Genomic DNA, 16488 nt, shown 5'->3' on the forward strand with positions numbered 1-16488 from the left:
GTCAGCAACGTAAACTACTGGCAACTACCATCAAAATTACAAGCTGAACAGCAGATCAAAACTCTCGCAACTTAGTTGTTCCAAGAAATTCTTGTGATCCTTAAATATAATGGAACATAATGACAAAAGAAAATACTAAATCCTGAAAATGAACCAAAACCCTAGAACATAAAAGTATTAAACATATTTTTAAAGCCTGAGATATTTAAAACACAAAGCAGCATACACCAGTAGCTTATACCAAATTAAATGGTAAAAGCAAATATTAAAAAAAACTGAAAGACTCCAAGAGTAGCAACCCTTATTAAATGTACATACGGTATTTCTACAGGGTATTGTCAGCTCAAAGTCAATCTATCCAAAATGAACAGCTGGTGAAAAACGTTGCAGTTATTGAAAGATGTAAGAACAAGATATATTCAATTTCTTGAAAGATTATTACTATTGTAATTTAAACATCTTTACATCTGTGGACAACAGCACAATCTTTCAAGTGTTAAAAAGGGGGCTGGGGGAGAACCTGAATTGGTCTAGGAAAATGATAATACACATTTTGCAAAGGATACAAGAAATGCTCAGTGCCACAAACCTCTAGTTATTGGAAGAATGACGCAACCTTTAAAGGACAGATCAAATTAAATAGCTTGAGCAATCATTCAACCCTACATAAGCAAAAAATAAGCCACGCCTTCAAGTCTGCCTTGTTCCACAGTAAGCATCTTCTCAGGTATGCCCACAGTAAAAAATCTCGTTAGCCAAAATTTCAGACATACACATATCACATATCAAAATATAACACAAGATTAAGGCTGACAAGCTAACCATTAGCAGGTCAGAAAAATTCCAGCTTTACAGTTAGAACTCCTGCACTAAGGTAAAAAACAAAACTAAGTTATTTTGAGATACTGACCACACTCCCCTGCCCTTTGACTTAGCAAAATAACTGTCAGTCATCGTTGATCTCCTTATGGCCCCAACAACCTGCACCCTCTCTTTGCACCAAATGGCAGCTTTATTTTCCTGCTTCCTTCCTTTTCTCAATTCTTAACTCCCTTCTCTCCCTGGGCTTCACATTCCCAAACACTTCAAGAACCCTCCCAACCAACTACTGTTTTTATCCTTATTGTTTTAAAGCTGACATTGTTCAAAGTCCTGTAATTCTTTCAGGTTCCAGTCTCATAAGCTATTGGTACTGCCACTGTATTTTCTCTTTGTGCTAATGGTTTAGTATTCACCGACTCTTAAAAGCCGCTCCTGGCTCCTCCAAGCATCCTGGCCATGTTCCTGTTGAGTCTCCTCCACTATCCTGTGCGTGAGGAAAGAGGTGACAGCTCTGGCAACCGCTTTCAAAGGACGGGCAAAACCAGATGAAGGTAAGACTGTCTTCATTTAAACATTTCATGGAATACAGTGAAGGGAGGTAGGCACTATGGCTACCACAAGGAATGACAATGCAAGAAATTAAAAGATTTCTAACCATCAGAGCAAGACGACCTGGAACATCGTTATAATAGAAGAATGCTAATTTCATTTCAGTATGGGACATAATCAGTCTGAAAATTATATTGTATGACACAGGTATCTCAGAGCAGCTGAATAAGCTCCAATAGCTAAGGGTATTGCTTTCAGTGCTCTGTTTCCCAGGAATTTTCAAGAAACATTTGTAATTTTTAGAAATTCTCCAAATTAATTCACTAAAATATTGGGGAAAAAAAAGGTTTATCCTCAAAATAAGTCCGACTACAACATCTAATAATTATAGTTTAAATAGACAAAAACTTACTTAAACAACAAAGCAACAGGACAATTAAAAACCTTGTTTTGAATATATATGAACTATAGCACACAAGCATGATAGACTATTATATATAGTAATGCATGACCTGAACGATTCGGAGTCTGTCAGCCTAAATAAATGTGGCAACATCTACAATGAAAAGCCATCCTGTTAGAACAGTACAATAAATCTCAAGTAATTAGTTTTTTAAAGTGTAAGGATAGACTTTCTAATATTTATTAACAAAAATAAAGTGGTATGTTTAAAAAAGCTAAGATAATAATATCTTTAAGTGATCAATTAAAAGGAGTGCCTCCAAACCTAATGCTAAGCCCAGATGTCGTGGAAAGGAAGAACACACTTGTTTTCTCATGCTTAACCAACACACACACAGAGTAACTCCTTCTGTGAGGAAATACCAACTAACCTGATAGCAAAGCACCATACACGTCCTGAGGCAGATCAACTAAACCAGCAAATTCCATAATGCTGCTATTTGTCAAGTACTAAAAGATATATATTGGAGAACAAAAATAAATCAAGCAAACCAGACTTTCCTGTTTCAAGAAATTACTATATAAACCTCCCCTGTATACAGTGCAACAATCTTAATGGGGAAACACTGAGCAGAAGTATTTTCATTGCCAGCCCAATTTCGCTTATTACTACTTTGATTTCTAGCAATAAAATACAAAAGAAAATTAAGTAACATCAAGTCTCAAGAAATAGCAGGGATAAAACTACAGAAAGAAAAAGGTTGACATACATTCTACGGTTTGCACCAAAAATGCACATCTATAAATGCCTAGTGCAATACGTACCTTTTCTAAAGAACAATTAGAACATGAGCCATCAGACACCCAACCACTAGCAGCTTTTACTTTTGCTGTGCTTTTTGTAGGACTCTTTTTTACACTGTCGCGTAGGTTTATAAATTTTCCTCTGTGTTTGGAGGACACTGGCAACATGGATGAACTAAAAGATGCACGAATGCTCAGTGCCTGCTGCTGACGCCGGAAAGGCTGCTTTGGATGAATATGAAGATTTTGATGTATTTCCATTCTTGGGCTCCTTATTAAATCAGTGAGCTCGAGCGTTCCCATTTCACCATCATCTGTAGCACCACGGTATTTGTAGTCATGACAGTGAGTAGTCATGAAACTAGCAATACAAACAGTCCTTTTTGCAAAAAAATGGAGGGAAAATAAACCAAACCATTGCTTCCTGACAAAGTTCAAAACGTGATTGTTTTCTAGATTATGGTCATAGGAAAGAAACACAACATGCTATTTCAGCTAGTACTGCATGTTGTGTACTCTCTCACTCTATTTAAAGAGCACCATTGAACCACCACACAACAGTCAATTTGCTGGGCATAAATAATCGATGCAATGCACAAATTACCGAATAGATGGCAAAAGTCATCTGACTTCTTTTATTAAAATGAAGCTATGAAAGGTTATAGTTATTTTCTTTCTTCCATAAGCCCCTACTATCCCTAAACTTTGTTATATTTTATCACCTCAAAACTTCCGAGGTTTACATCTAGAAAATTTTAAAATATACCAATTCCTCTACTTTTCTGAACATTTGGCGGGTGCTGAAAACTAATGAATTTAAGTAAGCTTACAATGAAAAGTATATGAATCGTGAATGGGCAGATTTATTGTACAAGATTTCAACATTAAACTTACATCAAAGAAAACACATTTGTGCAGACCATGACAACATCAAGAATTACTTTGCTTTAATAATTTTAAGAGTTCTGTTTCCATGAAATACAGCAGCACTGAGACACCACAATTTTAAGGTGAACATTGATTAAATTAAAAACTAAAGAAACCAAAAAAATAAGACATTTAAACAAACCCAAGTTCTTTATTATTTTATTCAGTTTTTAATGCCACAAATGCATCTCTGTATTACATTTTTACCCCAATTTAAAAAAAAAAAAAAAGGCTCCAAACCACCTCCTACCCTCCCCCCCAAAAAGCACACAATGAGGAGCGAGTGTGATTTAATGACACTGTTGAGTATTCAACTTTACCAGCCAACCATTCTAAAAAGAGGTAAGGATCAAAAGTTAATTTCCCAGAGCCTAGTTGAAAATTGACAGCTAAATAGACACCCCTATGTTTCTAGCCTCACAGAAGGAAGAAGCAGGCTCAAGTCAGTGGTCATGTAGCCTTCTCGACAGTGGACACACAGGCAGCACTTGCACAGCTCTGGACCAGCCCGAGCACACACCACCTGCCTCTTGCCCATGGGTCTGTTCTAGGAATACGCTGTGAATCTGAATATCTGGCACTGGGTGTGACAAGAACCAAGGACACCAGCCCATAGGAAACAAAGCTTGATTAGGTCAGCTGTACTGTATTTGGATAAAATGGAGAGGTTTCATCAGTTCATAGCATTAAAACATGGTTATGCTTCCTCCCACTGTACACTTTCCTACAGCAAATATGAATATTTAATTTAATATGAGTCAGCATAACTTGTACACACAGAATAAAAAACTAGGAATACAGACCTAAGTACAAGCATTTCCAGTTATTTATAGCATGGATATTAAGAGATAAATAGGAACTGACAGATGCTCCTTTCATCACCAAGAGCTGCCATGTCTCATCTTCTACCCAGAATGGATGTAATCAAGAGCTGCATCATTAATGCAATATTCATAAATGCAAAGACAGAAAGTTTTCTGGCCAGTGACAGCAAGCTGGAAATGTGTTGGTCACACATTCGCAGAGTTGCACATGCGTGCTGTAAGTATGTCTTTGCCTTTGAAGTATCAGGGAGCTGGAGGACTGTCCCCCATTAACACATCTGGGCAGATGTACCAGAGTTGTTTCGCTCTAGACAACCCAAGAACCTCTAGATTTTGTTACTGAAGGGCAAAGGCGGAGAGGAAGATAAGCATGCTGTGAATGTGCATATCAGTAAACAGTTAAAAACCAGCACATCACAACTAACACTTTCCCCCTTGAGACATTTCCACAGACCCATTAATACTGAGCACTGCTGAGGCACATTCCCCTGCCAGCAGGGACCATGTGGATGGAGGCTGTGTCTTGCATGGAAGCGTCTATCAGTCCTCTTTGGCAATGGTGTGCCAAAATGGCTTTTGTAGACCACAAACATTTTTTTTCCAGAGATGTTATCAAGATTGCTTGATGCAGGCTACATTCATACCACCCCTTTTACTCACATATCAGTGTTTTCCACCCAGCACGACATTGACTAATTACTAAAACGTAGAAAGGAAGAAGCAAGGGGGTTTGAGTATACGGCTTTTCTGTTGCGTACATAATAAACCCAAAAATATGTGATGTTCCAGATTCAAAAGGGAAATCTTATTCCCAGAGGCATCAACTTTTGTTGAAAACACACAAACCAGATAGCCTCTTGATTAAAAAGAAAATCAGCTTTCAAGTGCACTAAGTGAGAAAGCGAGGGCAAGGGGAGGAGATTGATGGATATCATGTTCTTGGAAACCCAGTTGTCTGGCTTCCTATATTCTCCCCCAAACAAGAAAGAGGAAGATACAAGGCAAAAGACAAGACAAAGGAATTCACATCTCTCCAGCATGTTTTCAGACATGCTGGCTTCAGTAGCAAAAGAATGAGGATGATGTAGCAGATAACCGGTAACAGCACAAGGTTTTTCCGGAAGTCCTGATGCCTTTGGTCCCCGAGATGATATCAATAAGATATGAATAATTAAAAGAAAACAAAAACTTGAAGGCACTTGTAGTTCCAAGAGCAACAGTCCAAGCACTAAAACACAGACAAGGAACAGGAGGTACAGGCAGAATACCCAACTCATCCAGGGCTGCACAGTGTGCCAGGGCAATCTCCAGTAAAAAAGCTCAGGCCGCATTGAAATTTAGTGTTATGCAAGCATGGAAAGCAAATGTAGCATCTTGGTCAAAAAACACATGGTAAGAAGAGGAAAGGAATATAAAATCAAAATGTAGTAAGGCTTATCTAGAACAATCCTGGTGTAAACAAAATGAAAACAGACAACAGCAAAAAAAAAAAAGGGAGAAAAAAGTAGAGAAGGCAAGAAGGATGATATTCAAAGAGATTAATCTGGTATTTGAGAGTCATGGGGATCACTCTGCTCAATTACATTCACACGTGTGAGGTAAGGCAGAGCCTGCCTTGCAGCCACACTGATAGAAAAAAAAAAATCTCTGGCAAAGCAGCGGGATGTATGCATAATTCACAGCACGAAAACGCAGTTATGTAACTAAAGCTGTACAAGTTTGGCAGATCATCTTTTGACTGCAGAAAGGCTGAACCCACAAGTCTTCTCTGCAGACTGTATTTATTACTTAGCATGAACTGCTCCACTCTAATATAAAGTGCTAAGTGATTTTTCATAACCAGAGGGGGTTCAAGATCAGGTTGTGCTTTCATATTACAGACAAACTCCGAACAATTTGTTGCTAACACAAAGCTGAATCATCCATATTTCATTCTTTTAAATTACTACATCAAATGTACACTGCACACCTCTTAGCAGCGATCTGTTAAAGGTGCCAGTAAACTTTTAAAAGCAGTATTTCTTCAAGAATCATTTTCTTTCCACATTCCACAATACCCACTCAATAGCTGCATAACAACTGTACCTGAGAAATGGGAAAACAGTATTAATATCTGACCAGCAATGTCTACCGCAAAGGTCTTTTTTAAAGCTTTAATATCCAACTTTCATTGCTTCCAAAAGTAATTCTAATAGATGGGAGAACCCTCCAAAAATAATTTTTTACTTCATCTCTTTCATTGTCTTCAAGAAGATACCACAAAATCAACAACTTCTATAAATATGACTTGACTGATGAAAACAGCCCATATTCATTACCTCTTCTTCAAAGTAGGAAATAAACATCTTCCAAAGCGAACAAAACTTGAGAAGGAGCAGGAACAAACAATTTTGATTCAACACCCAGTGATAAATCTGAAGACAAATGGTGTATTTCTTTCTAGAGATACGTAATTTAAGGTCTTCTCTCTGAACTACATCCTAGAATGCCACAGGACATTTTGCTAGGGAAGCCTGCTATTTTAAGAACTTTGCATCCATCTTCCTCAAAATCACAAAAGTCAATACTCATCTAAACATACCTTCAGGGATTTATAGGCAGTTTGGTGGGGGTCTAATGGTGGCAAGAATAAAGCACAGCTGCCATCCGTCCTTATTCACAATCCACGTTAGCTGTGTGCTGCCCAGAGCACCCAAGTCCGAGCACACAGCCAGCATTCACGCTGATGCACCGTCTCTGCCACATTCCTCCCCTAAGTCAGTGCCACCCTGTGGCCTGGGCATGTCCTTAGTATCGCAACGTCAGTGACGTGAGCTGTTAAGCAATAAATTTAAGACTTGCATGTTTTTCCTGAGTGTATTTCTCCAGGACTTTAAACAAAATGTAGCATCAAGTGGTATTTCCCTACTGCCAAAACAAAGTTTCACAGAAATAAAAAAAAAATTACCAAGTTTCACAAGAGCTAAAAAAACTATCTGAACATAAGTAATCATCTAAGTATTGACTTGAAATCCCAAACAATGTTTATATAGCAAAACAGCATGTAACGCAATCAGACATGCTAATAGGCTGCATGTATCTGAAGTTTGAGAACTGCAAAGACACAAGACCCAATTCCACCCAGGCGCAAGTACTGCCATTGCTGATTAGCTAGTCTAGAGGGTAAAATACGCCAAATACAGAGCATGGGAAGCAGAACCACCAAAAAAAAACCCCAAACCCCAAGAGAATACTATTAATACAAGTATGACTCAAGATTTTCCCTCTCTACAGGTTTGTGATTTCTTTCATGTGAGAAAGGTTCTGTCATCAAGAAACCATTACTTTGCTTTAAAAATGCACTTCCCACCCAACGAACTCAAACTCACCTGTCCACCTTGCTCAGCGTGTTAGTACAGTAACGCTCCAGTTTTTATACAGACACCATATCTGACTATTTCATACACAGTGGCTAAAACCCAAATTATTTAAAATGCACATACTTTTTCAGCTTTCTGACCACTCATGCTTAGAAATTTGTGACTGTATTTGTATCATGTGTACTTCACAGGGGTAGGGGTGTTGCTCAGATTCTCCTACCCAAGTCAGCATACTCCATACTGTTTTTCAACAATAAATTGATTTACCGCCAACAAAGCCTTAAGAGAGACTGGCTAGGGTAAATAATAAGCTTAATTATGATTGTCTCAACCCATGGGTGGTTACAATCAAGCCTGCCTATTGGTAAAAGGATGAAGAACTTGTGGCTTTGGGTTTCTTACCCTCCTAACCCCTTCAAGGGCCTGTTCCTTTCCATGATGGAGCAAGGACCACTTCACAGGGTCTCTCGAGGGTGATGGAATAAAAATACCTAGATCTCCACCTGGATGCTCTTGAGGTCTCTCCAAGGAGAGTTTGGACAGAAAGCACAGAAACGAAGCAGCTGAACCTGAAGTCTGTCAGGGTATGTCAACATGAAGATGGGTAGGTCAGTACATAATGGTTTTACTAAGATATTTTGAGGACAGACAAGCCATCTTGGAGCTGTAACATCAGTTCACTGTAAACAAAGATGATAAATATTTTCTGGATCCCAGAAAGTAAGAGGTTTACCTACCCAGCCCTTGTAGATTAAAAAAGCTAGTCTGACTCTCTGTGGCTTTACTTTAGATCTCACTTTTGTCAGAATAAACCATGGCTCTTGAAAATCATGCCTATGTGAGCACTCTATTTTAAAGATGCACAGCTAGCACGCTAGATACAACTAAACTGTAGGGGTTATCTGCTTGTTTGGTTTTGGTTGGTTTTTGTTTTGGTTTTGGGTTGTTTGGTGTTTTTTTTTTTTAACTCAGTCAACAAATTGATTCTCTAACCTAGTTTCCTCCTCAAACCCCACAGCATTTTACAATGAACTCAAATGAACTTAAAACTCCAAACTTAAAATATAAATAAATAGCTTTCAAGGGGAAAAAAACCAGCAACAGCAGAATATCAGTAAAATCACAGATGATGATGACATAAACTGATTTAAAGACAAATAAGCCATTTATTTAGTCAATTCTTTGTTGCAGTCTTCATCTGCAAACACATCCCAGTGAGAAACAATTTGCACCATGATTACCCAAGCAGAAATAAAGCAAAGGCAGTGACAGAAAGACTCTTACTTGCTGATGCCCAGTAAGCAATTTTTAGTGCAGAAACTTTAAAAAAAAAAAAAAAGCTAGAACCATAATCAATAATATAGGACAAGGCAGACTGTCCAGCAGCTTCTACTCTGTAGCAAAAGTAGAGCTTTGCCTGTGAGATAAATGGACACCCACAAAGAAGAAATGGGCAACCTGGAATTACAAAACTACCACCAGCATTCTCATACAGTATCCGGTGGTTGTTTAACAAGTAAAACCTTCAAGAATCTCATGCAAATATGAATAATAGTCTCAACAGAACAATAATTTCAGCAGCCAACCACTCCTCTCTTTGTCAGGATCTAAAAATGGACCCTTACAGACTTGATTTAACATGACAATGTTTCATACAAAGGAGACCACCACTGTCCGGTTCTTGTGTCTGGTATTCTGAAAGATTTACTTAGCTCAAACTAATTTGTCCTGCCAAGTCTCTCAGGGACCACTTAAATGGTTGAATCTCAGTCATATTCCAAATCCATCATATAAAAAATGCAGAGAAAGTTAATATTGGTTTTAATAAAGGTAAGTTGTGAGTTTTGTGTTTCAAATACTAAATGAATGAATAGCACTGAACCTTGTGCAACGGGTTAGTCATCTGTATTCACCAAGCAACCCAGCACTCTAAGCTCAAAACAGAACTGCAAGGCTCCTCATTTAGCTTCATAAGTGCTATTGAGAATGAATTTAATGCATTTAATTTGCAACTTAAAGCAAGGCCTAGAAAGCTCCATTTAAATTAACATCAGCCTTAAGAATAGTAGCTTTCATTATAATGCTAAGGAGTCCACAAAGAAGCCCAAGGAGGGTTTCAGCTTCAGAGAGAGACCAGGCAAAGGGGAAAATGTGTTCTAGGACTTTATTATAGAAAAATAATGGCAGCTCTAGGGTGTCAATATTTTATGTTTTGAAATTCACAGTAGAAAGGGTATGCTGTGGTAGGAAACTGAGATGTGATAAACTCCGTTCACTCCTGAGAACACCGTTAAATCAACATACAACAGTAAAGGTTGGGTGCTGTTTACATGCTTTACTAGATATGACATTTCTTACAAGCTCCTGGAACACATAATTTCCAATCATTTTTAATTATTCAGGGAATAATTAAATACTCCTAGACAACATGATTATTTTGTTCTTTATAATTCATTCAAATATCAAAGATGACCTATATCTAACTAGCTCCGATACTAGGAAGCGATCTCTCTCAATACTAGAAATGCATCAGTTAACTCTCAAACCCATCCCACTAGCTTTTTTGTTGGGGATTTTCTTTTAGTAGATCTATAAGAAACATCATTCGTACAATATGAAAATGATGCACGTGAATGTCACTTTCTCTAAAGCACAATCTGTTTTTTCTTTAGGATAAGAAACATTCAGGTTTACTCATAGCACCCCACTGCCCTTGAAGTACTTAGGGTACAGTCTTAAAACAAGGAGTAATGAAGTGATCTGAAGAAAGACAGTGAATCTAAGCTAGAGCTTTCCGTTTTAAGACAAGTATTATTTTATTGACGTTGTATTATTCTGTGAGCAATCTATTATTATCTGTCCAAAAATCTATATAAAAATAAACAAATTTGCCCTAAAACACAGAGCATGAGCAGAAAGTCACCCACCTCACATTAATGAACAGCAAACAAAACCACACAAGAGAAGTCATCTATAACAACCCATAAATTAAAATCCATTAGCTTTTTCAGGACATAAATGTCAGAAAAATTTGGAAAATTAATTATTTGATTTATGCATAAAATGGCTTTATACTAAAAGCCACTCCTTACTTGATTTACAAAAGGCTTCACACACATAAGCAGCATTAGCATTTTTTTATCTTTACACACATTGAATTCTTCCCAAACCTACACTGTTACTTTCACTGGAGTTCTGATAGCTTTATATTGCTCTCCAGATGCTTTGCTTTTTCACTGCGCAGGGCTAAGGCCAAAATCTTTACCATGCAATTACTAGCTAGGTACCGCATCTGATTTTATTCATTCTTACACCATGGAAACACTGAAAGCTCCTCAGACTTGCTTCCATGACAACACGCAGTTATAATACAATCTCAAAATAAGTACCATTATACAACATATCCAGGCTCAAGAATGAGTCATAGGAGCCCTGCAATGTTTCAGCAAAATAGGCACCTTTTCTGTAGTGTCAAATACTCATTGTCTCCAGTAAATTAAAATACTATAAAAGTTTTAACAGGTTTAATGCCTAGCATTACTTGAGCAAACTTTCACTCCACATGTTAATTAAAGACTGGGGGTTTTTTCTTACAATGCTGCTTGCTAAAAATTTCTAAAGATTCTAGTACTTTTCAGTATGACATAGGAAAGAATGTAGCCTTGTGCAACCTTGCAATGGAAAAACAAACACTTACATATCATTTTTAAGTTTACAGTGTTGACAAAACAATGTGTTTTTAAAAAACAAAGTTTACAGATAAACTGACTTTTGGTCTGTAATTATCCACAGGCATTTGACGTGGCTTTCGGGTTAACTGCAGCACAGAAACACCAGTCAGATTTGGTCAATTTGTGATGAATGCTGGGCAAACACAAGGATGGCGCATCCCTACCTAGGCTAGTGCAGAAGCTGCTTAACCTCTCAAGCAGACAGGAAAACCTGAGCCAGTCATTCTGGGTTCCATGCAAAAACAGTCTGTCCCATCTCAGGAACTCAAAATCTTTGAGCAAAATGCACAGTAACAGGCGCATAACCCCAACTCTCCTCCCCACATTAGGCTACAGACAAGCAGAAGCTGTTCTTTCCCTGTTGAATCATTGCCACTACAAGAAGGCTAGCCAAGTCCATGTAAACACATGGATTCATTAAAAACACAAGTCATCTCCAGCTCTTGGAATCCCTAAACTGGAACAGGCAGAAAGCTCTGAAAGCCCTCAGAGGGCTTAAGCACCATACCCATTTGTCCTGGTTTTATACTCTTCCTAAGCCTCCACTCTGGCTGCTGCTGGAAGCAGGGCACCAGCCTGACAGGCATCCCAGTATTTTTCTTTTCCAGCAAGCAACAATGTAAGTAGAAAATTATACTTTACAGTTTGTTCTACTTCATCTGCTTATGACTGCTGAAGTTGAAGGACAAAAAATCGATAAAATGTGAGCAGTGCAACATAGGTAAAAATAAGCAAGTAAAGAAACAGGGCGAAACAAACGAAAAATTAACAGTGAAAACTATGAAAGAAGAAAGTGGGCTCCTACATTTGTAAAAACAAATTAAGTGGTAATGCTATAAATAGATAACTACTTAATTGCTTTTAATGGCAAGAACCAGAAAACAAAATGTGTCTTTTATGCTGGTTACTGAGGCTTAAACCCAAATGAACAGCTGTCAAATAAATTTTCAAAGTCTTGCATTACAAGAAAGTAGGTAAAAGTAATAATGTGTGGTATAAAAATTAACACCAGGCAAAAAGCAAACTGCCAGCACTCCTGCCATTTCCCAGTTATATTAGAACATAAGAAAATTCTATGATTTTGTAAAATACACATCAACATCATCTACTGTCCTTAGAAGGCATAGCAGGACACAAGAACAACATTTTTAATTTAGGACAACAGTAGGGAATTCACCTGTTACTTGTTGCCACTATCATATTCTCTGAAACTATTAATCTAACCCCTCGTCCTTCCCAGATACATTTAAAGATTAATTCCTGCCACTCTGATCATCTCATGACTGATGCATCACTCAGGGGATGAATCTATCAGATGGCATTTTCTTAAGACACTGGGAGATTTCTAGGTCAGATGATCACGACTGCCAAGTGACACACAAAGGCCAGAAACTGAGATTTGATTCCCTCCATTTAACTCACATTATCGTCAAGCTTCATAACATCCTCTAGAGATTTATCCAGGTTTTTCTTCCTAGTGTAATTTATTCAGAAACATCAAATAACACAATGCACTACAGACAAATTATTCTGATAGTTCATGTCCCTCTCCATTAAAAAAATTCACACCATGCAAATGGTAGAAACTGCCATACGGGATGAGAGCAAAGGCCCAACTGGTCAAAAGTCTGTTCCTTACTCATTACTGTAAAATTAACATCACCAGCTATTTTTGTGCCCAGTCATTCCCTTTTGTCTGTTCTCTTTTGTCTGCTGTTCTCTGCAGCTAGTTAATGTGAACACAAAAATAATTTAAAAAAATAAAAGTCAATCACGTGCCTCGGCCTCGCAGCTTCCCCTACCTCCCCCCCATTCACGAATATGGCCTCCTGGAAATCCAGTTCCAAATTAAAGGGACCTGTTTTAATCAATTGAAAATCTACAAAACATCCTTCCCCTTTATCTCATGGCACCATTAATTTTAACTGCCTTTGATCCAAGAACTATTATTTTCAAAGACTTCTGTAATTACAACGACCTTCTGATGACCACATGTTCCCATGTAGATTTTTATCTACATGTTCCCTGTTTTCAAAGAAGTCTGGAGGACCTGCAAGTCCTTATTTTCCCTTTACAAAGACAAGCTAGCTTCTCTTCAAAGTATCTGTTTATCCAGCTGTTAATTCTTTTTTAATAAGAAAGAATTTCTCAAAGTTTGCACCATAAGGAAATCAGACCTGCTCAGCTGTAGTCTCAGAGAGTACAGCTTAGCTCCTTCTAAAAAGGGCATCAGGGGTTTTTTTAAATTTTTGTTCTAGGAATAACCAGACAGTTTAAACAAAAAGGTCACACACAACACAACAGACAGGTCAGCCATATTAAACAGAAGTTCCTTAAGACATCCTGAATAAATGTCATCGCCTATTGATCACCTGTGCCTCTTACCACCTTGATTTAAATTTACTTCTATTGGCACCTGAATGTTTTTATTTTTAATACAGTAAAATGAGTCACAGAAATTACTCCAAGCTCAAAGGTGGGAAAGCCCTAGCTTGTTTTTTTGCTCAGAGATAGGCACCTACTTTGGCATTCCACACTTATCTGGGAATACAGTCTTAGGTTTGTACTATCACCATCTTGATCAGCTGTATTTCACGGTCCATTTGCACACCACTTGTTTTAGTATCTAACTACTGAAGTGCTGCTTTGTAATGAGGCTTAATATGCTCAAATTCTAAAAAGCTGTACATAGCAATTTCCCCATGGTGCTCATCTTTTCAGAAGAGTAACAAAAATGATAGAGTTAAAATAAAAAATTAAAAGCAGTACTAAAGAGATGTAATAAAAGTTCTTTAAAAAAATATCAACTACTTTCCAGCAGTTTACAGCTTCCAAATAGCAGTTTAAAGTCATTAGATTAGATGTTGAATCAGAGATTCTGTGATGCATTTTGACATTTCCAAGTACAAACTTTATTTGTCATTATGCTTTTTACATAGGAAATACTAATTTATTGCCCTGATTTGGCAATTACATCAGGTCCCACTAAGCTTTTGAAATGCTTATTATATTAATATCCTTCTTTGAAATTAAGTTTTATGTCTGAATTTGTCTAGCTTCAGTTCCCCAACTTGGAATACAGATGCCCTTTCCTACTAAACAAACAAGCTTTCTGGTTTCCAAAATCTATCCCTATATATTTATAGTCTGTGACCAAATAATCTCCTGACTTTCCTTTGGATGAACTAAGCAGAGGTTCTTAAGTTTCTCATTTTGAAGCAAGTCTTCCTGAACACAATCTACAGTTATAATCCCTTTTCTGAACATTCCCTATTTAACAGGATCCCTTTTCAGGCCAGGATTTCAGACTGGAGACTGTACATGCTACAGACAGTACCCAGAGCTCGCTCCCTCTCCTTCTCCAAAGGGAAAGCTGACTCCCTTCTCACCTGCTATGTCACGCTGTGTAGTCAGATACAGTTAGTTATCTAAGAAAAACAACTGGAATTTACTTACTAAATTAAATTTGCTTTGAAGTAGAACTGTACACCAGAAGCACAAGCAATCTTTGCCCTGCTCCCTATTCTGTTATAAAAACCAAACGCTATTCCCTGGGAGGCACATAATCCAGGTTGCTCAACTAATTTCTACAGGCATCAGTCTTCGAGAAACAATTTTAAATGAGCAAATTCACACACTGTGAGGCAGCACTGATAAAGAGAATAAAGGAAGATGAGTCTCCCAGCCTCTCTAAAACATTTCCACAGTACAGCAGTTTCCAATAAATACCACACAAAGCAGTGGGAAGAAATTGAAAATTCTGTCAAAGAAAAATTATGTACTATACCTGCATCCTGTAAAATACCTGAAGTTTATATATAAAGACTGACACAACTACATAGAAACTAGTCTCCAAAAACATTAACACTAACTTTCACACAGTTTAAAAACCAATGGTAACTTAAAAAAAAAAAAAAATACTCTTAAACCGACTAAAAGGACATGAAAAAGATGAATAAGCATTTCTATTTTACCAGGGTCAAAATAAAATTTCAACTACTTTGTCCTGACTCTTTCTTCTTTTCTGTGAAAAATATGGATAAGCTGACCTGTTTTTATTTAAATGATTGTTTAGGTTGTATCATTTTACAAAAGAGACTGTTGCAAGGGACTAGAATATGCATTGGAATCAGTTTAATGAGGCAAAAGACTGAAAATTCATAAATGCCAGGATCAGCTTACAAGAGAGACAAAACGAGTCATAAAAGTCTGCTATCTCTCTGGAGAGCATGTCAGCTCAACTACATCCTAATGTGCAGCTAAACACAAAAAAACTGGAAGAGCAGCAAATGCACAACAGAGACAAGCTGTAGAGCAAGCCTGATATATTAGAGAAGTGGGTTACAGGCAGCGAGATGATATTCAATACTGACAACCAAAGTCACATGGAATAGCAATAAACAGCACAGAGACACTCTGAGGAACACCAAACTGGAAAACAAGTCCAGAAGAGCTTTGCTTGGTGGCACAGAAAGGAGTCCTTGCTCAACATTGACTGCAGCCCTTCAGAGTGCTTTTTTGATACCGAGCCTTGCGTGTGCACCCAAAAACCTGGTACGTGGAAGGGAGCCTTAAGTCTTTCAAAAACCAAGTGGCACAAGTTTGGGGGTCCCTGGCAGTTTTATAGGGGATAAAACCACCATATGGTCATGATACATGAGAGGACCTTAAAAAAAAAAGGCAAGAACAGTGAAGTAAGTGCCTCCTCCTACCCACCTCCCCAAAGAAAAATATGTAATGGTTTTGCTTAAACATACTTCAGGGTAGATCAAGTTGCTTCTACCCACCAGAAGATAAGGATCAGCCATATAGGTCAAGTGGAGATTAGAACACCACTTTAACAACTTTAGCAGCAGCTTCCAGTAGGTAATGTCTGTGAAACAAGACTGAGGTACAGAGAACATGCATGGCTGAGGAGAGCCAGGAAGCACTACTGGGCTCGTCTTGGAGTCCAAGAAGTTCCTGGAAGAAAGTCAAGGTAGTAGCAAAAGGTGGCCAGTGATGATCCCAAGTAAATAAATGTATAGTCTAAAAGATACTTCAGCTTTCCAAGCATATCAAACAGTAGAC

At 37.8% G+C, this 16488-nt stretch overlaps 1 protein-coding gene across 6 annotated transcripts in view; it reads right to left on the reverse strand.

Annotated features, from left to right (window-relative positions):
- DLG1 (discs large MAGUK scaffold protein 1) overlaps positions 1–16488 on the reverse strand; it is a 102649-nt gene that overhangs the window by 65877 nt on the left and 20284 nt on the right. The window lies entirely within an intron of this gene.

This window comes from Egretta garzetta, unplaced genomic scaffold, assembly GCF_000687185.1.
Source record: "Egretta garzetta isolate BGI_Z169 unplaced genomic scaffold, ASM68718v1 scaffold425, whole genome shotgun sequence".
Lineage (NCBI taxonomy): Eukaryota > Metazoa > Chordata > Aves > Pelecaniformes > Ardeidae > Egretta > Egretta garzetta.